Raw genomic sequence first — 14244 nt, forward strand, 5'->3', positions numbered from 1 at the left:
GCTCTTCAACTGCACTACCTACTGATCTATTCCTTACTGCTGCATCAATAGCCTTAGAGAACTTCAAGCGTATCTCGTCATTCCTTAGTACTTCCGTATCCCACTTCTTTGCGTATTGATTCTTCCTGACTAACGTCTTAAACTTCAGCCTACTCTTCATCACTACTGTATTGTGATCTGAGTCTATATCTGCTCCTGGGTACGCCGTACAATCCAGTATCTGATTTCGGAATCTCTGTCTGACCTTGATGTAATGTAACCGAATTCTTCCTGAATCACTCGGCCTTTCCCAAGTATACCTCCTCCTCTTGTGATTCCTGAACAGAGTATTCGCTATTACTAGCTGACGTTTATTACAGAACTCAATTAATCTTTCTCCTACCTCATTCCTTGTCCCAAGTCTGTATTCTCCTGTAACCTTTTCTTCTGCTAATTCCCCTACAACTGCATTCCAGACCCCCATTACTATTAGATTTCCATCTCCCTTTACATACAGCATTACCTTTTCAATATCCTCGTACACTTTCTCTATCTCTTCATCTTCAGCTTGTGACGTCGTCATGTATACCTGAACTATCGTATGTCGCTGTTAGTTTGCTGTCGATATACCTTTTCCTGCGGCTGTTGATATTACCCTATACTCATCTGACCAGAAATCTCCTTTCCACTTCACTTCAATGATCCCTACTATATCTAGATTGAGCCTTTGCATTTCCATTTTCTAGTTTCCCTACCACGTTCAAGCTTTTGACATTCCACGCCCCGATTCGTAAAATGTTATTATTTCGTTGATTATTCAATCTTTCTCAAATGGTTCAAATGGCTCTGAGAACTATGGGACTTAACATCTGAGGTCATCAGTCCCCTAGACTGATAACTACTTAAACCTAAATAACCTAAGAACATCACACACATCCATGCCCGAGGCAGGATTCGAACCTGCGACCGTAGCAGCAGTTCGGTTCTGGACTGAAACTCCTAGAATCGCTCGGCCACAGCGGCTGGCCAACCTTTTTCTCATGGTAATCTACCCCTTGGCAGTCCCCTCTCGGAGATCCGAATGAGAGACTATTCCGGAATCTTTTGATGTAGGAGAGATCATCATGACACTTCTTCAATTACATGACACATGTCCTGTGGATATATGTTACATGTCTAATGCAGTGGTTTCCATCCTCATGCCTTTGATCTTCGTTGATTCTTCCGCCTTCAAGGGCAGTTTCCCACCCTTAGGACAACGGAATGCCCTGAACCTCTGTCCGCTCCTCCGCCCTTTTTGACAAGACCGTTGGCAGAGTGAAGGTGACTTCAAAACCGGAAGTCTTCGGCGGCCAATGCTGATCATTAATCAAAATTACGCAGCGTCTGGATTCGAACCCGGATCCGAAGACGTTTTTATTAAGAATCAAAGACGCTACCCCAATACCACAGGTGACTTCACTGCAGGTAAAATAGCTTTCCTGATAATTGGGAGCAGTATAAGAGGAAGGAAAGTGGATATATAAAACCTCACGCTGCACGGAAGTTCGATTAGTACGCAGCGAGATGTCGACTAAGCATTAAGACATCAAGGTACGGAAGACCGTTCGAGAGAAGTTACGGTTTCTGAGGTTAGGGCATTTGAAGCGAAGCAGACTTTGGAGAAACCTTTAAACCAGTTGCTGAATCTCTCGATGAACCCTCAACGAAATTCCACAACGACGACGATGGTGCTATTGCCGATTTCATTAACCGTCACAGTAGTCGTTTCAGTAATTTTTGAGCTTAGAGAGAAAAATATCATCGAATAAGTATGGAGACTGTAGTTCGAGATATGCACAAACGCTTGAAGATACGTTATAATTAAAGGTTTGGACGGCCTGTGGCAGGTGGATCTTGTCGACATGAGGTAATATTCATGTGTGAATAATGGATTCAGATATATTTTAATAGTCATTGATACTTATTCTAAATTTGCCTGGACATTACTCGTGAAAGCTAAAACAGAGAGGATGTTGCACATGTGTTTCAGTGATTGCTGCAGACGGTGACGAATCGAAGCCCAGGCAACCTTCAAACAGATCACGGCAGCGAGTTTTACAGTAGACATTTCGAGCCTGTGATGGAGCGGTATGGAATACATCACTACTCGATATTCACCCACCTGAAGGCGAGTATCATGGAACGCCTGAACAGAACTGTGGAAGCCCAAAAGTGGATGCGTTTCAATCTTCATGGCTCACACAAATGGACCGACATCCTCCCACAAATAATTGCACAGTATAATCGAACCAAACATCCCACAATAAAAATGAGACCAATCGATGTTCGTGATAATAGGCTTCTAGATACTGCACGCAGTCGTAATAAAATGCTACTTCCATGCAAACAGCAATTTAATGTAGGTGATTTAGTACTATTTCAAAGCACAAAACGGCATTTGAGACGTCATACATGCCAAACTAGTCGCAGGAGATATTCACAGTTTCCGAAGTGCACAGAACGAATCCTAGAACCTACTTCTTAAAGGACAGCAGTGGTACTGAAATTGCAGGGAACTTATACACAGAAGAGTTACAAAAGAGCTCGGAATCATATGTGTATCTCGTAGAGAGGTTCATACGGCGTCTAGAGAATAGAGCATTAGTCAAATGGCTTGGTTTTCCTACATCGCAAAACGACTGGATCGGCGATGACGATTTGCTATATAACAGGGTGCGCAGACCATAACCACCTTAGTGGCATATTATGCGTGATAGGAGATGCATTTGTGGAGGTGGTATCCTTAACAAACTACCAGTCGAGTTACATATTCCAGGATATAACTATTGTGGACATAAAAGAAAACGATTAACACGCGGTGATACGGGGATAAATCTGTTCGACAAAGCGTGGGTGGAAGACGACATCGCATATGGAGCAAACAAAGATCGTCACGCCGCCGATCGAATTTTAAATGACAAAGCTAAGGCAATACGCAAAAACTATGCGTCATAAAGTTAAGTTAAGCTTTGGTTTGAAGAACCTCAAACAAGTTATGAGCATTGCTCGTTGGGCGCTAAGAAGGAAAATGACAACCAAAGGGTGCATGGAAAACTGTATCCTGACAGAGTTGTATGCACTAGAAGTGCCCTGAAGTAGAAAGGTGTAAAAAAAAAAGAAGATCGATGAAACCGCTCAGGTTTCTATCAATACACAAGACGTCGGGTGGAATTATTCCCTTTCTCGTTTCTGCCGTAGCCAGTCTCTCAGTGGTGGGTTCACTGACTGGGGATGCTGTGCGTACTGCCAGGACAGTCAAGAATGCACAAAACTCGCAGGAGCAACTGCAGAAGGCACGAAGACACAACCGCAGCAGAAATCGGAAAAGGGCTGCTCTTGAAACCGTACATGAAAGAACTAGGTCTCTTCATAAACAAAAACAAAAAATGCTCCTTAGCAGTCCTACCACTTACAAATACAGATCTGCTTAAGTTTGTTGAAAAGAAATTCAACGTTTCGAGGATACTTTACCGAAGATTATATAGTAATCATGAAAAGTTGTGAATCTGGCTGTAGCAGGGTACCTGGAACTCAGGGGTAGCATATGTTTAAAAAAGAAATACAAATAACGTCTATTATTTCGATTAATTTGGAGAGCTGAAACCCCAAGAAGAATCACAACTATCTTCACAGGCAGAAGACATGTTCTACAATTTTCGAGGCTACCAAGACTTTAAAATATCCCTACGTGGTCATATATGCGTCATATACCCCATGAAGTTTACGAATGATATGTTAGGACGGGTATTGAGCACCCATTTACCAGTTGATGCGCAGATGCAATGTTTAAAAGAACGATCGTCTGTATTACTTGCAAATTACTTCCAATCAATTGATGCAAGCATTGGAGATTAGATTATCACGCTGATTGGACTATAGACATACATCATTCCAAATATCACATAGACTGACAATAAGCTGCATCTGGAAATTAGTGGTAAAAACGAAATTGAACGTGGAGCACCCATTACTGACGATTTACATGAAATTTTAAAACAAACTGTAAAAGGGGTTGAGCTCGTGCAAACATCAATACACTTTAATCAGAAATAAGAACATTCAATGCATCGATTGACTTTAATCAGAAAGTTTGAATAGGCCCACATCTGGGTTTCACAGAGGGATAGGTTTTGAAGACGGATCCCAGTAACTTATAAATCTGATCAGACAGTGGATATTCTCCCTGTCAGTACAATCCGTGTTAGGTGTAAGATTTCAACAAACTCTTATCTCAACGATATGTTGATTTATTCCATTTGCGGACGGCCGGGGTGGCCGAGGGGTTCTAGGCACTACAGTCTGGAACCGCGCGACCGCTATGGTCGTAGGTTCGAATTCTGCCTCGGGCATGGATGTTTGTGATGTCCTTAGGTTAGTTAGGTTCAAGTAGTTCTAAGTTCTAAGGGCTGATGACCTCAGAAGTTAAGTCCCATAGTGCTCTGAGCCATTTGAACCATTTTTATTCCATTTGCGGATTCTTCCCATCAGTTGGAACAGGGTATAAGATTGTTCAGACTTCTACCATCGAAATATACCATCCAGTGACAGTTCGGACATTGGACTATCTGGAGCTGCGTATTGTGGACCAGAATAACCAACTTGTTGACTTTTTTGGTGAGGAAATCATTGTGTGACTACATCTAAAACAGGATGGGCGTAAGGTATAAAATCAATACACACAGCGCACAGCACAGTACTTTCGCAGCAGAACCGCAAGGTAATAACGCGTGCGAACTACAAGTTACTTAAATCAGTAGACTTGGAACCTCGCAGTGATGTCGTCAATATATCTCACCAAGTTTAATCTGATATATATTTGGATGGATACTTTCTGAAAAATGATGGTAGACATACAGTGGTGTCAAAGCTTAACGTAAAGCTTCGGCATTCCTGTTTAAGGAAATGCGTTATGAGCTTATAAAGCAAATGAGGTAGAGATTGATAGCAAGGAAATACGTTATGAGCTTATAAAGCAAATGAGTTGAAGATTGATAGTAAACATTTCGGTATACCCATGTACGCAAAATACTAATGTGGGTGCGACGAATTGATATTGTGGTAATTACCATATACCGACTGTAAAAATCGGGCGTTGCGTGGTACGAACGAATCTCTGTGTCTTACAGAACCAAAGGTTTTGTTTGAGGGACTCTTTTTGAAGGAAATGGACAGAACGGCGTGTGAGAGGAGGAGAGAGATTGTGTTGTTGTGAGACGCCATTACGGTATATAGCAAATTTTCAAATAGTTTTTTTGCACAAAATAAAATTCAGTAACCAACATCCAGTATTCAAAGTGTATAAATATATCTCCATACCGAAATTAGTTAATTGTCACGGTACAGATATTACGAGATGTAAATCGGTCGAAGGTGAAGTTTGGAACGATAATGCGAACCTATATTTTCTACGGTCATAATTTGTCGAGAGATTATCTCCGATAAGTTGCTATATTGTTGGACCTATTATCTAGACTCATCAATCAGCATAGCGCACAGTTGTGCCGATCGATCTGCGTAGCGAGTAAAGGTTTTAGAGATTTCAGGTGGAGCAGATAACGACGAGAAATTTCCGCGAGATCGCCGGTGCGGAATACACCTCTTGCTCTGCTGTGGTATTTAAAACGAGTTATATATATTTTACATTTTTTCAGGAGAGTGTAGAGAAAAGGAAATAAGGAACTAAGCTAAAAGCAACTAAAACCGATAGTAAAAATAAAAGCACACATAAAGAATATTTATTAATAATATGTAATAAATAAGTAAGTGATATTTTAAATTAACTGACCAATAATAATATATTAAAACGCGTTCTTGGCAGAGCATCAGCCCTTAAAACATATGTATCATCGTCAACCTCGGAATTCAGTGGTTTAGAACATATAGGGTGGTCCATAGACGAGCCTGAGGGGAGAACAGCAGAAGAGTACTGCCGATTTACTGAATGCATACCTCTACAAATGCTTATGGTGTACTTTGGGGACATGCTGCGAATTATTGTGAATGCTAAACAGGAACTTATTCTGGTACGGAGAGCAACAGATAGCAACTCATACATGCAAGGAGCTCAAGAGGAGAATCAGATCATCGTCAATAAAATTATATGGAAAATGCCACACATCACAATGCCAGACGAAGAGCGTTTGAAGCTTTTACAACTGCATACCAGTACATATCTGCCATTAACGATGCGCTCGTGGTAGGTTTTGGAGTATCCGGTGCTACCGACAGCGAACAGACAAACGTGGGCTATTACAGCCTCCGCGCAGATGGAAACACCGAGATTCATGACACTTGCTTTACAGACCAACAGGAGGAATTAAGGGAAATGATTCACCATATTTGACAACTGTAATTTAACTAATGCCAGAGTCTACTTGAATGCAGAATTCTGTCCGTATGACAGTCTACTGTTACAGTGGCTCAGAATGTATACAGTCTAGCATTTGACATGTATCATCAAATTTCACACATCACACGGCAGCGGATGCTCCAGTTCTACATGACCGTGTGGTTAGCTATTGTCCACTTAATAGTGTTGTGCAGCGAGCTGTGGCATACCTATAGCATTTCACAATCATAACTTCAAGTGTGAACGTCACTGCCGACATTCAAGGTTGCTATGTTGACGAGTGTAGACAATTCATATTTAAAGTTGTTGCATTCATAGCATGCACAGAAGATGCTGGTATAATACAGACATTGTTAGCAAGAACTGCATCACTGAGGCCTTCAAAAATGTGAACTGTGCTAAACCACAGAGAAGCGCAAAAGTGGTTAACATGTTTCTTTCATGGACTCAACTGGGACGATATATACTTTACAAAGAAATAATGACGTCACTTCGAATATTCGATGATCCTGAGACCATCATCTATGTCAAACGCGAAGAGATCAACGGATGCAGCGAATCATCAAGTTTGCATCTATTCAAGACCTGGAATTCTACGGGTTCCTTGATATCCATCAACTCAAGAAGAAGAAGATGTACGAAAACAGTGTTGTGCTACTTATGAAAATATAACATTACTTTTAAGTTGAATTAACGAAAATAAATTAATTTACTACCTCACATTTTGTGTTTTTCTTTCTTTCTACCTAGCCCATATTTAGATAGTGTCTAGCTTTGCCCATATCCTACGTCTGTGGCATTGTTCATTCACAGGAGATATAATTTCAGATTTGTTTGCTATATATCTTTGGAAGCAGACATGATCACGCGCCGCTGTTCCTGAAAACCTGTACATGCAGCACGATAGGCGAAATCCGATGCGATCATTAGATATATTTTTTCTCCCTCCATCTTAAATGTCATCTCCCTCATGCTTCAAACTAGTACCTTCTGTATCTTGCAAAGCCTTTATATACTTTGTAAGAGTAGGGATTTGTGAAACAACAACAAAGATTTACGGTAACGAATGATAATATTTTATTCAGACATATTCACAGTAGTAATAAAGCTTTACACCAGCAAATGTTGTTGTTTTTACATTACACGAAGTACTATTGCTTTTAAATTCACGGTTCTTGTTACTGTTTAAATTTTTTTTAATTTTTTTGTTCACAGTTCTTGGTTTTATAGATAATAGTACTGGTTGAACAAATTTTTACTTTACATTGCAGTACTTATTACAGCTATTACAGAGGTACAGTTTGTCTTATACCAATACTATTACTGTTACTAGTGAAATTGCACCCAGAAAGAAGACTTAATTTATACGTTGAGCTGGGTGGCTCTAAACATTCTCTACCTCAAGCAGGTAAAATAATTTAATAATACATGAAGCTGATGGCCCTAAAATGTTCATCACAAATGGCTCCACTAAAATGAACTGGGTGGAACTCACACTTTGAACTAGTATGATTTGGACAGTTAGCGGTAGGTGAAACATAAAAATTAATCTATTCACACATGCACTCACACAATCACACACGCACAGAAATGGAAAAGAAATAAATGCGGCAAACTAATTATTTCCTTCAATTAAAATTTTTCCTTTTTGGTATTTTAGTTCAGTTTTTAATCTTTTTCTATATATTGCAGACTTTTCAACTTTTTTATAATTTTTTCCCAGCACATGATGATTATATATTTGTGCATATATATTTTTCTGCTTATTCATAAATAATTTAAATAGAGTATATTTACATGCAGGCATACATATTTACACAGACATCCACCCTCAAACGTAGTCACAAGCATACACAAAGACATATAAGCACTCATACATGCAGGCACACCACATGTCACACACATACAATATTTACACCATGATAAAAAAGCCATACTATTCGTCACAAGCTCTCACTCAAGCAGTCACTAACTTTCTCTCCCATTCACACTGTTGGAGTTCCGCAACCACTCTTGTACATCAAGTAAATAGTGTGAGTATGGGACGGTTTCGATCCCGTCATCAAAAATGGCTCTTTTATCGCCATGAGGTGACAATTCGGCTTTAGATTGCAGTACACCTCGAGACCTAGCGATCGAATACTAGTTTGCTGTACCAAATGCAGAGGTTGCACTGCAAGCAGTCTTCAGCCATGAGGACACATGATGCAGTGCGTTGCACGCCCTTAGCTAACCTCTGGATGGCTCCATCTATTGTATGATATCCATATATTTTGGATCTTAGCCCACAAACTCCATCCGCCTCATCTTTCATTAAGCCAATAACCTTCTTGTTCTGAGGAACAATATCGTAAGGATTATCACCTGTGTGTCCTGATCTGTTGAAGTCATTACCATGACACCTAATCACATCATACGGATCGCAGTTTTTCACCCTATCTGTATACATATAAAGTAGCTTTGGTTCCAAGAAATGAATTTTAGGAAACTCATAATGGAAGCAGTACATGTGGAGTTTGGAGATGTCCAGTATACACGTACCTAAACAGATACTTTTCGTAAACTCTACTGAAACCTTCGACTTCTCCACAGCAACAAAATTCTCACTGAAAATAGTTATTCGCTCAAAATATGGTGGCGGTGCACTTTCTTACGCCCCAACGCCCATCCCATCTGGTCTTAATCAAAATATTACAAAATATCACATTCATTTCTTATATTCTACATGGTTTTACCGAAAATATAATTAGTCGTTAATTTATAAAAAATAATTTTCGAAAATACTAATCACACCCGCTCTCTTTTCCGTGTTTAATTCAATATACTCTTTCAATCAGAGGGGCTGATTGAAGGAGATAGCCCAGGGGGTGAAACCTAGCCCCATCCCTAAGCTGAGGCACTGCTGGAGATTATCATAATGAATTATGTACTTCTGCTTGTGTCCAAGAGTGGTAATCAGTTTAGGAATAGTGCTTCCTCATGGAACTTGTGGCTCTGGACATAATGGTAGGTCGTTTGTCATTTCATGCGATCTAGTAGGTATATGAGGTCTGTCTCCACCACATACCCAACAACAGAATCAGCTGCCAGACCCAATATTTTTCAACCTAATCCGTCTAATTCATTTTTGGGCACCCACTGAAACCCACCAACTGGAAGTGGCTGCATCATAGTGTATCTGTATAAGTTACTCACATCCAAATATAGAATATAAATTGAATCTAGGGAAGTGTTGAACCCTTCACCCATACGTGGATTATTGGCCTTGGAATGTCTATAGACACACTGACAAAGTGATCCACAGATCTCGGGTGCAAAGAAAAGAAGCAAATCAGCATTAGTCAGAAGTTCGATGCTGTGTCTCGTTTTCTTGAACATTCCGACCCAGGACAACCCAAGTGCCATGTAATAAAAGGTGGGTCCAGAGAGTGCGTGGCCATGCATACACACTGGAACTTCTCATAAACATCCGCAAGCAAGCACACGTCTGTGTCCATGTATAGTCTTGCATATTCACCCAAACTGGAGATGTTTAATTCTCACCAGACATTCATGGCATGTTCATAATCTGCACATATTTATGGCATCACCAGTGAGGGTACAGATAAATGCAGATATGTAGTTTAGTTTGGTTTGCCTTACTATTTAGATACTTATAAGGGAAAAATCCTTTCCTAGTCACAACCTGAAACTTCCCCTCTTCAGGATACACAGATCGTGTGATACGCGTACCTTCACGATGTACTGTTTCAAAAGGTTTCTGGAGTGATATCTCCACAAAACGCAGCATGTCAAGAAAACAGCGTAATTTTTGGCGTAATTCGTTTGGAGAATGAAATACACTTCTCAACACTCTCAGGCAGGACACTGACCTGATTTTTCTCCCAGCTGAAATTAGCCAATTTCTCAACAAAAACGTGAGCTTGATAACTGATACTTCAAATTGCATGCATTGTGATCTGCACTGCTGAACTTCCCCATAAGCTGACAGTGGTCTCTATGGGGAGTTTCAACTTTTCTGTTAATATTACATCCTCTGAACTGACAGTTGAATTGTACAGTGAAAATTCGAAATTACTGTCGAAATTCGAAATTCCTGCCAATAGGATAGGCGGCCGAGTGGGAGGGGGAAGGTTGGGGAGGGGAGGGGGAATCCATATGCAGGCTGAGGAAAACACATGATGTCATCCGGGGGTGGGGGTTGGGATGTGTGGGGGAGGTAATTAATCGATCAATTTAATTAATTTGCATATCAATTTGATATCAAAATCTTCCTCATGCCGCCCTTACCCTACTTCTCTCATGCTGCCCGCAGTGTCTTGACCTTCGTGGATAGAGAGGGTTTACGCCTATTGCCGTGTCCAACACATTATCCAGATCTATTGGAAACATCTGGTCGCTGGTTGCCGAGAGTCTAGCATGCAATTACTTGCCAACCACTGGGATTGATGAACACAGAGCCGACGCTACATGGAATGACGTACCTGGACGTGCCATCCAAGCTCAGTTCTTCTCTATGTCCAGTCGGTTTAATGCCATTGTGCTCCCAGAGGTTGCAGAATTATGCACTAAATTTCGCACCTTCTACGTGCCAAAATTACATACAGATTTACCCAAGTACATATTATTCTATACTGCTTGCGCACCCTGAATGAAATTTCTTATTTGCTATCCTTCCCAGTGTTGCAGTTTTTATGGCCAAAAGTCTATAAGGGGCAGTCAAATGAAAATGAGACAGGTAGATTAAACAAAGTGAACTGTTTATTATTTCAAAAGTAATGGTCGTAACCGCTAACCCCTTTATCAAACTGTGAGGCAACATGGGCAGACCAATAATTTGTCAAGGATGTTTCGATTACGCTGAAGAAGTTTCGTTTGGAAGTCCATACATATCCTCCATACAGTCCCGATCTCTCCCCATGCAATTTCTCTCGATTTGCTTCAGATGAAGAAGTGCATTCTTGGGTACAGTCATGTTTTATTTTTCCATGAAGGCATTGACTGCCTTGTCTCTCAGTGGGATAAATGTATTAACAGTATCGCCACTACTTTTGAAATAATAAACAATTTACTTAATTTTTTCCACCTTTCTTGCTTTCATTTGACTGCCCATGGGTGACCATGAATTACAAATAATTGAAAAAATAGGATATGTGCTTGACATTGTTCAACTATAGCGGCAAGCTAGTTTAATATGAAATTATCAGTAAACTAAAGAAAGAAAGCATTTGAAAGTATTAACAGGAAAACCAAAAATTTTCTCAAAATTAGAAAGAGAGAGCATGTCCAAAGTATACTGAAAATAGCAGACGAAGATAAAACTGCAGTAAATGCAGAAAATTTTTCCAGGTCAATTATGTTCTTCAGAAAAGGATACATACCAGGGATGTGTGACATTAAAGATAAAAACGACAACATATTTTTGGAAAGGACGAAAGGTATAGAAATATGGAAGGAATATTTCGGGGAGCAGATGTTGAAGATGAAAGCAGAGAACGAGAGGGCAACAGAATTATCGAAATGTCGTGTCCTTAATTGCACTACCTGCACTGAAAAACTGAGAACTGCGAAGCAAGTACACAAAATCGTGACCAACATTTGGAATGAAGAAAGACTGGAATGTGAGTGGAAAGAAGTGGTCACCAACAAAGTCTTCTCCAAAATTCTCCAGGAATACTGGAACCAAATTTAAAAGTGTTAACAGGTGAGAAGCAAGCGAGACTCACGAAGACTCGATCCATTACTCATCAAATATTTGTAGTGAAAGACGCAATATCAAAATATTGGGAATACAGCAGATCAATGGCAATATTGGTTGTTGCTTTTAAGAAAGCCTACGATAGCATAAACACAGAAAAGTTATGGGAGGAAATGCAGAAGTTTGGAATACCAAAGAGTATTACAGATCTTGTAAAAGTTAGACTATAAGACTCAAAAAGGGTAATGAAAATGGATGGAGAATATTCCACAGCTTTTCACATAGAAAAAGGAGTCAGACATGGAGAAGGACTATTATCTCTCTTGTTCGATGCAATAAAGCACGAAGCACTTGATGGAACAAGTGAAGCAGAGGAGGGAAATAGCGTAGGAATAAAAATGAATGTATGGCCTTTGTGGATGATGTAGCATTAATCGCTGAAAATCTAAAGGGCCTGAAAATTCTGGCAAGGAACCTACTTCAAAAAGCTAAGGAAGTTTAAATATGTGGGCTAGAAGTAAATGACAGAAATGATGAGAAACAAGAAATAGAAGCGAGCATACAAACGGAATCCGGAGCACAATATTCACTCAACTAACTACCGTCATCCGAAATTTTATTAAGAGGAACCAAATTAGGATACATAAGACCGTAGTCAGACCAGTATCACTGGGTGGGGCAGAAATACGGGAAAAAGATAATTATACTGAGAGAAAAATAATGATTTTGGAAAATAAAATCCTGCGGAAGGTACTTAGACCAATTTATGAGCGAGGACAATGGAGAAGAAGAAAAAGCGAGAAGCTCATGGAGCTCGACGAGGTATATAATTAAGCAGATATTGTTGCGGAAACCAAGACAAGTAGGCTGAATGGTTCAAATGGTTCAAATGGCTCTGAGCACTGTGGGACTTAACATCTGAGGTCATCAGTCCCCTATAACTTAGAACTACTTAAACCTAACTAACCTAAGGACATCACACACATCCATGCCCGATTCAGGATTCGAACCTGCGATCGCAGCGGTCACGCGGTTCCAGACTGAAGCGCCTAGAACCGCTCGGCCACACCAGCCGGCGAGGCTGAGAGGGGTCAGACACGTCTACAAGAGAGAGGAGGGTTCAAGATTGAGAGAAGCGTTGGAGAAGAAACCCTGAGGGCGAAGACCCTTAGACAGACCGAAAATATCATGGAGAAATCGGGTGGGCAAGGATCTTCTGACACTTGGAGCAAGGGAAGGAGATGGCAAGGACAGAACGCTGTGGAGGAGGCTGCCTGACGAAGCTAAAAACGGACTGCGATATGTGGGGCCAGGAGAGTAAGTGTAAGTAAGTAAGCACAAGTAAAAGCCAAGATCGCGTTAGTACAGCATTTGCTTTGATTACCGGTTTCAGCAAGCTATGTTGCTATTTAGGATCTTATACAATACATTTCAATGAATCTGGGCCATGTGGACGTTATACCGTGTCACAACATAAAAATATATCAACTACGATTTTCATTTTCTTGTTATTTCTTTTTGTGATGTGCCACGGTATAAGATGTACAGTCGTGGACAAAACGAGCGAGACACCTCGCCTTTTCGTTATGCTGATCCGCATAGCTTTAAAGTCTGCTACACAGCATAACAGGCAAGGAGAAGAAGTGCTACCAACATACTATACACCGGCGTGAAATTGAAAAACTATCCGAACTATGTCAGACTGATTTCAGTTATGTGTAAGGCTATATTAATGTTTCCAGAATGAGATTTTCACTCTACAGCGGAGTGTGCGCTGATATGAAACTTCCTGGCAGATTAAAACTGTGTCCCCGACCGAGACTCGAACTCGGGACCTTTGCCTTTCGCGGGCAAGTGCTCTACCAACTGAGCTACCGAAGCACGACTCGCGGCCGGTACTCACAGCTTTACTTCTGCCAGTAAAGCTGTGAGTACCGGGCGTGAGTCGTGCTTCGGTAGCTCAGCTGGTAGAGCACTTGCCCGCGAAAGGCAAAGGTCCCGAGTTCGAGTCTCGGTCGGGGACACAGTTTTAATCTGCCAGGAAGTTTCCTATACAAATGTTGATTAGTGTGTTAAACACAACACGTAAATATGAGATACAAATGAAAGAAGAAACACTAATAGTATCAACTGTACTAAAAATAATTAATTTCAGCTTATCGAGATAACGTAACTG

The 14244-nt window shown here is 40.6% G+C and overlaps 1 non-coding gene across 1 annotated transcript; it reads right to left on the minus strand.

Annotated features, from left to right (window-relative positions):
• Positions 1-13874: 13874 nt before the first annotated feature.
• On the minus strand, positions 13875-13949 carry Trnas-cga. Its single transcript has one exon. It is a non-coding gene; the product is annotated as a tRNA-Ser (tRNA).
• Between the last annotated feature and the right edge of the window lie 295 nt (positions 13950-14244).

This window comes from Schistocerca piceifrons, chromosome 1, assembly GCF_021461385.2.
Source record: "Schistocerca piceifrons isolate TAMUIC-IGC-003096 chromosome 1, iqSchPice1.1, whole genome shotgun sequence".
NCBI classification, from domain to species: Eukaryota; Metazoa; Arthropoda; class Insecta; order Orthoptera; family Acrididae; genus Schistocerca; species Schistocerca piceifrons.